We start from the raw sequence: 8,179 nt of genomic DNA, 5'->3' as shown, positions 1-8,179 counted from the left end.
ATGGCAGGGGCGGGGGGAGCGCTCCCAATGGGGACATGGCAGGGGCGAGGGGAGCGCTCCCAATGGGGGCATGGCACGGTAGGGGGGGCGCTGCCATTGGGGACATGGCGGGGCAGGGGAGCATCCTCAATGGGGCATAGCATGGACGGGGGGAGCCCCCTCAATGGGGGCTGGGCAGGGGCATGGGGAGCGCTGCCATTGGGGCAATGGCAGGGCAGGGGGGGTGCTCCCAATGGGGGATGGGGCAGTGAGGGCGCTGCCAATGGCGACAGCTCAGAGTTGGCAAGAGCACTCCCAATGGGGACATGGCAGAGGGAATGGGAGCGCTCTGAATGGGGCTGGCCCAGGGGCAGCGGGAGCGCTCTGAATGGGAACATTGCAGTGGCAGTGGGAGTGCTCTCTCAGTGGGGCTGCCCCAGGGAAGGGGAGCACGCTGCTTCTCCCAAAGGTCTGATCTCGTGGGAGTGTCACCCCACAAAACCCTTCTACCCACAGGGTTGTACCCAGCAAAAATGGTTTTTCTCTGCAGGGTCATCCAGTGAAGCACTGTGAGCATTCCCCAGGCTTCCAGGGTGTCCCAGCACAGGGAAGGCTCATGGCTGTTTCTCTGTCAAGGGACCTTTTGCTGCAGGGACATTTCTCGGGGGCTACATACCATTATACTGTTGTAGGGAAGTTCCTGTGGCCTGCAGTGCTTCTGGGGCCGTGCAGAACCTCACCACAGCCTCGTGTCAGACTGTTTGCATTGGACCAAGCAAGCAGCCTGCCGTGGATTGCCACGCTATGGTTTTAGGAAGTCTTGATGCAGCACAGTCAACGTTATAACATGGCACGATGGTGCTTGGTTGCAATGTTTCACTGTAGTGTCTTGGTTTTTTGGCCAAGTCCATCCTATTGCATCACAATACTTTCCTGCAGCACACTGGTGTTTTCAGGCAGTGCCCTTCTGTGAAGTCGTGCATAACAGTGAGTTGATGAAGTTCAGAGTCGTTGTAGTGGCATCTTCATACAGAGTGATGGATGTAATGATGTAATTCCATTTATTTGAACAAATGGTTGCAAATGGCGTGGCCTGGGACGCAAGCCAAATTTTTGAACACCACATCCCTACTCTGTGTCCTGACCTGATGACTTTTTGCAGTGGGATCAAGTTTGGGTCAGTGGGTTATATTTTGCTGCATTGTCACCCCATTGTGTATTGATTTGACTATATTTTGATAGAAAATATTGACAAGTTATGTAACATGCCAATGTGATGTTAACAGTAACGATTTCACGACAATCAAGTTCACACAGATTCACAAAGGTAGCTAATCCTAACTCTACTGGCCCCACACACTATAGGTGACAATAGCATTATCTAGAGAAGATGAATGAATGGTGACACCTTGAGCAAAAATTCCTGGGGAAGCTTAGTCTCTCTTTTAAAAATTTTATTTAATATAAATATTTTTATTTACTTTTTTACAAATATATACTTATGGACAGAACAAATTGGACTGTGTCTTTAAAAAGAAACTTTATACATCCAACAATTGATGGAAAATTTGAAAGTGGTGCAAAGTGTTTGCCATTATTTAGGATGTGTATGGGGGAATTGGAAGTATCAAACCCTAACATTGGGGGCAACTATGCTACAATCATTATATTAGTTGATGGGTTTGAAAGAATACCAATACTTTTCACTTTTATGTAGAACTTCATCCAAGGAACTCAGACTTTTGCAAATTTTATTAGGCTAAACTTCAGGACACCTCTTGTGAATGTAGGTACTTATCTCTACTGATTGGTAAATGATGCATGGAGAAGTCAAGTTATTACTCATGCATTGGTTTTCTGAGAATTAGTTTTTGTTTAGATTTTCAAAAGGCTTCAGAGTTGCAGAACAAGCTCTACCTGATTTTGGTTTTGTAATTACTTGGATTTTTCTGATTTATGAGTTCCTTTTTTTACATCGCTTTAAGTCAAAACCCACACAACTGAAACATTAAGCTTTGGATCCTATAGTTGGGCTGTGTTTTCAGACTGAGTGGCACATCTTGTTTTCAGGTGCTGCTCTAGAGGGTGACAAGCAACTGCACCAAATGTGGCAGCTAATGAATTTGCTGCCTTCTAAAATGAGGTATACCAGCCCATCCTTGTAACACACTGGTTGCACGAGTCATTGAATGACTCTTGTTACAATCAAGGACACTTGTTTCTTCAGCCCAAAGGGGTGAAAACAATATTTATAATTCTCCTTGTTAACAAAAGGGGAAGAGATATTAAAAGCAAGGGAGGATGAAGTAAGTCATGTTCACTTAAAACCAACATGTTTGAACTAGACGTTAAATGAACCGGTAGGATATTTTCAAACCAGTAATGTTCCAGCAGTTTATCAGATGACTATAACCTAAATACATTCAGGAATGTTTCTCATGGACTTACAGTTTTGGTGAGGCTATTATAGGAGTGACCCTTTTGCATAGTTTCATTAATAATATTTAATTGCACCTTATATCCCATACCTGTATATCTGACTTTCTTAAAGGCTATAAAGCAAGACTGTGCTTTATAGCAAGTCCCAGAATTTGAAAAGCTATGGTATTAGATCCCCTACTGTATGTGGAACAAGATGGGAAAACTCTATAATCAATATTGGAAGAAAATCAGAGTTCATATTCTCTTCTTTAGGATTATATTGGGGTTCCTCTTACAATGTAATCACGATTACTGTATTGAGTTTCACAGAAGGTTTAAATCACAAGGGGTCTAAATCTGTGTAAATCTTCACTGTAAATCTGGAGGAGCTCCATTTATGCCAATGGAGTTACTCTGGATTTATAGTGGTGCAACAAAGAACTGAGCTGAGGATGTTAGGCTTTTGGTACTTTGCTCCTCAGCAGTCCATTCATGAACCAGTTATGCCCAGAAGTGATCTCTTCCCACTTATCTTCAGGCAAACAGTCTTTAAAAAATTGGTACAGTCTGAGAATTTAAAAATAAACATGTCTGCAAGTTTCTAAAAGTGGTTTCTCCTTTTTTTACAGCAATCTTTAATCTCGGTTGTGGGTCTGTCATTTATCTGTCAGAATCTTCTATTCCAAACATTTAACAATTAATCTAAGAAGATGGCCTCTACAGAGTCCCTAAATTTACATAAAAGGTAAGTTTTGTTTGTTTGTTTTTTATTTTAACAAGAATGTAGTAAACCCGGGGTTACTGGATCAAGTTCTCATTGTTAGCATTGGTGGTGATGGTGTGTTGTTTCAGTAAGTTCTTAAAGGTAAACACAGTCCAAAGCAGGTTCTTACAAATGTAAATATTTTAATTTTGTTAATTTCTTGTTCACAATGGCCGTAGAGATTGAAGGCTTCTGTCTTTCCATTGAAAAAGCTTCCCCAGATCGCCACACAATCCTGCCTCATCTCTGTCTCAGAGCAGCGACCCCTAAGGGTTGGAGAATAATTCAGTCATCAAGTCCATTCATTCCTCAATCTCCCTACTGAGACTGCCTTAAGGTTGCAAAATAGTACCGACTGTGGTTATTTTTTTATAATGTAGACACATGTTCACTTGGTACTAGATGGAGACCACCAAACTCCAAATAAAAACAGCTTTTAAATCTTTCAGTCATTTAACCTACACTGGTTGCAAACCGATGCCCTTGAGATGAAAAGCTGCATATATTATAATTATAACTAATATTCCCTTGAAAACTTTCTTGTTGTAGAATATCATACTATAAGTTTACTGAAGATGTGTCTTTAATGAGCTTCTCTTAGGAATGAGCCAGCTACAATAAGGTCATGCCAAATATGGAGTTTATATGTTCTAGCACACTACTTCTCTGCATAATAACGTTTGCATTTGTCTTGTATTTTTCATGCAAAAATCTCAGTGTTCTAGAAACATTAATTAATTAGCTTCCTAACAACTCTGTGTCAGAAGTAAGTGTTATATTAATTTTACAAGTGGTTATAGTTAAGAGCCTTAAATCAACTGTTACTGAACCTTTGTTATTTAAATCAACTTCTTACTGAACCAATGGAACCTTTCCATGATTAGCTCAAAATAAATGGCATTCAGGAATCCTAACTCCCAGATCCTTCTCAAACCACTAGATAACCATGCCAAGCATGTCAGCAAAAATGATAATTTAAAACATACACAAACAGTTTGTGCAGAATTGTATCATGACTGTTGTGCTCATGCACAACTTGCTGGGTTCTGCTCTCAGTATTGGCAAACTAACTTATCATATTCACAAATTTGTAATGATACTGGCAAAAGATAAGCAAATTAATAGCCATCTTAATTTCAGTTGCAGTGGAAACTGAAAGAAGAAAACAGTATATTTACCAGATGGAAAAGTACAAAATCAATAAAGAAATAAATTGTCTTCATGTTTCTTACAAACAATTGAAAATTAAAAACAAATGTCCTGTGCAGCACTTGGCTATATCCTTTTAAAGGACCAAAGAAACTTAGCTAAATATTCTTCATAGTTAGCTGCATTGTCACTGATACCAGATCATGGTTCTTCAGAAAGCTTGATTATTATTTTTTTGAACAGTGGGTGTGTACATGAAAAACGTGCACACAATTGCATTCCTCATTTGGGTGTGCTGTGCAAGGATGATGGTCGTGCATGACTGGTCATTTGTAGATGTAATTTCCCCAGTTTCTCTGTGCAAACACAGGCACATGCAGATTAGGCACAATCTTTGTGTGTGAAGCTGCACAATTTTCCAATATGTTTAGATAATATGATGATATATCAGTAATGCACATATTCAGGTGCTAATTGAGATTTACAGGAAGTTTAAACACTACATTCCTTGTGTTTAAAATAGCTATGTGCAAGGGAATAAAAAAAAAACAATTAACATTAACAACGAGGAGTCCGGTGGCACCTTAAAGTCTAACAGATTTGTGTTAGATAATCTGTTAGTCTTTAAAATGCCACCGGACTCCTCGTTGTTTTTGTGGATACAGACTAACACGGCTACCCCTCTGATACTTGGTACAATTCACATTGTTGCGCTTTGTTGCTTGTGCCTATTTTCTTATATTTTTTCTAGATTAAACAAGTGCCATTTAATGGAATATATATTTTAATCTTTCCAATGACATATTCCACAATTTTTTTTAAATTAATTACTATTTTATGATAGACTGGATGCAAGTATTTTTCCATATTACATAACAAAGCATTCACCTGGCTAAGGGCCATAACATCTTAATGAATTTTCACCCTTTAAGGTTTTTAACCTGAAAGGTTACTGTTATATAATTGACTTTTGTAGGATTTTTTTTTTCATGATTTAATTTATCATTGACTTTTTTTTATGAAATCATTCCATGATTCTTGCTACCAAGGATTACAGGATTATTTAGCAGATGATAAATTACTTGAATATTTCTAACCTCAGTTACTAACTGGTAATAAAATATAATTCTAGAAAAGTCATCACATAATGATACCATCATTATACTTTATATCTGTTCAAAGAAGAATCTTAATCTCTTTGTCTAACATGTTGTGTGTTCTTATCTATACATACTGGAATAACAGGAAACATCTATTGAAATTTCATTTTCCTCAGTATTATCATCACTTTATGCATTATTTGTTTGGAGGTAGTGCCCAATTATATGCTAGGTTATTTCCAGACATACAACAAGGAATGTCATGCCCCAGAGGAGTTTGTCTGAAAGAGAGATGCAGACAGGTAGACAGAGGTTGGGCAAGGGAAGCAACAAAAGAGATTTTCTGTGTGAATCAAAAAGATTCACTAAAGGTGGCAAAAGGGGGACTTAAACATGGAGAAGGTCAAGCCTTGCAGATGAGTTCAGGGAGGCTGAACAATGCGGAAGTGCTAACTGGAAGAAGGTATGAATGTAATTGTTTGAGAGACTGACAAAAAGATGGACAAGGGTGGGAACAAGTTGATTGAGGAAGATAAGTAGGGAACTGTAATGTATTTAATAAACTAAGAATGCTTAAAAGATATACCGGTAAATATTTTCTGATGGAGTTTTTATAACATGAACCAACTTTTCTGATTTTTAGAAAAGACCTTTCTCAGGTTTTTAAAATTAATTTCCACAGAAAAAACCTAAAGGTAGAATTCCTCCTATCTGGTTATATATTGCAAGGAAATCTCTTATCGATGGTTAAGAAAAATGAACATCCGTTTGTGATTTGATTTGATTTTTTTTATGAGTACATAAAGCCTTGAATGACATTTTTACTGGTTAAATAGAAAACATGACCCTAAATAACAACAAAGCCTTGTCTATACAAGGGATATTTTTTGCAGAAAATTCCCATTGTTGATACGACTGATTCAACTCCATTGGTTTTAGTAACATTGGGAGCTTTGCTGTAGAAAGCACCATGTCAATTAGATATGGTCTGAGCAAGGTTACATGACATGATGCTTAAAACACTAACCGCCTATCTACTGCAAAGCTCCTAATGTTGCTAACACTGACGGAGCTAAACTGGAATAAGTAAGTCTATACACTGCCAAATCCAGGTCACTGAACTTATGGACCCCAGTGGAACGCCTCACATGGGAGTCAGGAGATCTGGGTTCTGTTTCAGCTCTGCCAGTGATCTGCTGTGTAATCTTGGGCAAGTCACTTTACCTCTCTGAACCCCTATCTCTATTCCCATAATCTCTTCAAGTCAGGGACTGTTTCTTTATATGTGCTTGTACACAGTGCAGTGCTTGCAGTGAAATTTTTTTTTAAAAGCCTTACCTGATAAAGATGAAATATCAGCCGAATGGGTGCACTACAACTTTAAGAAGAAGCACTCTCTGGCATGTGCTCCCATTTCGAGGATAGCCCCGGAACCCTGCTGTGCAGTTCCAGACATTGGCAGATGCTGTCTTGTCACAGTGCTGTTCCCTGCTTGAGAGGGGATTCATTTGCTGTTGAAACAAAGCTCTCAGAGGTGAGAGAAACACAGAGAAACTGATGTCAAGTATCAGGGGGTAGCCGTGTTAGTCTGTATCTACAAAAACAACAAGGAGTCTGGTGGCACCTTAAAGACTAACATATTTATTTGGGCATAAGATGCATACATCTGAAGAAGTGAGGTTTTTACCCATGAAAGCTTATGCCAAAATAAATCTGTTAGTCTTTAAGGTGCCACCAGACTCCTTGTTGTTTTTACAGAGAAACTGAGTATTTCATTTTACAAAGAAACGGAAGACAGGCGAATTGAGCTCTTTAGTCAAGTTTTTTTTTTTTTTTTAGGGAAAGGAAGGGTGATGTAAATTTTACATACTCATTTCCTACCTCCACAAGAAACATTTGTGAAATGTTAAAATGGTATGCTATAATATTTTGCCAGAATATTAGAAGTTGAATATCTTAAAAATAATACACGTCTAGCTCTAGACTAGAGAGTATGCCTGATTGCAGACAGGTCTTCTGTTAGACTAAGGAGAACAGCTCTACAGGTTTCCTTCTAGCCCCTTACCCTCCTTGTAATCCAGATGAGGCTACTTACATAGTACATTCCTTCAAGCATGCTTGCTGTAGGCCCATTAGATTTTATCTAGAGTGGACAGACACTGAAAATCTATTTGGCTTTAGTAATTCGTTAAAAGAACTGTCTCAAGAAAATTGTTGGACAGCTTCTGGGAACCCTTTGCATGGTTTTAGGAAAGCTCCCCACCTCACTGTTACTTTGTTCTGTAAATTGAGAAGTATTCTGACTATTTTGTGGGGATCTAAATCAGAGACCACCTATCAATTTGTCTGTTGGTTTAAGAAAACAGTAAAAAGCAGGATTACTAAAATGAATTGAAGAAAAAGAGAGGAATATTGGAAAGAGTGTTTATGAGATAGTTTTGAAATGTGACTTAAAAAGGAATTTTATTTTCTGCTTACCTGATCACAGGAAAAAATGTAAGAACAACAGGAAAATCTTCCTCACATTTTGTTATCAATTTTCCATAAAAAGAGCATACATTAAAAATATTATCTACAGAATTTACTTTGGTCTGTATAAAAAGAATAAATTGTCAAAGTAATAATCCTGGTTCTGCATTAATCCTTGTCTGCTGTGGATGAAAACACTAGTGGTTTTATTTTGTTTTGTAACTTGGCTTTAAGTCACTGCCATGACTGAGAGTGCACAATAGTTAGTGTAATGAAAACTTCTGATGGTCTATTTCTT

Source organism: Terrapene carolina, unplaced genomic scaffold (genome assembly GCF_002925995.2).
Source record: "Terrapene carolina triunguis isolate 2854851 unplaced genomic scaffold, T_m_triunguis-2.0 Scaffold192, whole genome shotgun sequence".
NCBI lineage: Eukaryota > Metazoa > Chordata > Testudines > Emydidae > Terrapene > Terrapene triunguis.
The sequence above is the reverse complement of the archived record's forward strand: the minus strand, read 5'-3'. Positions refer to the sequence as shown.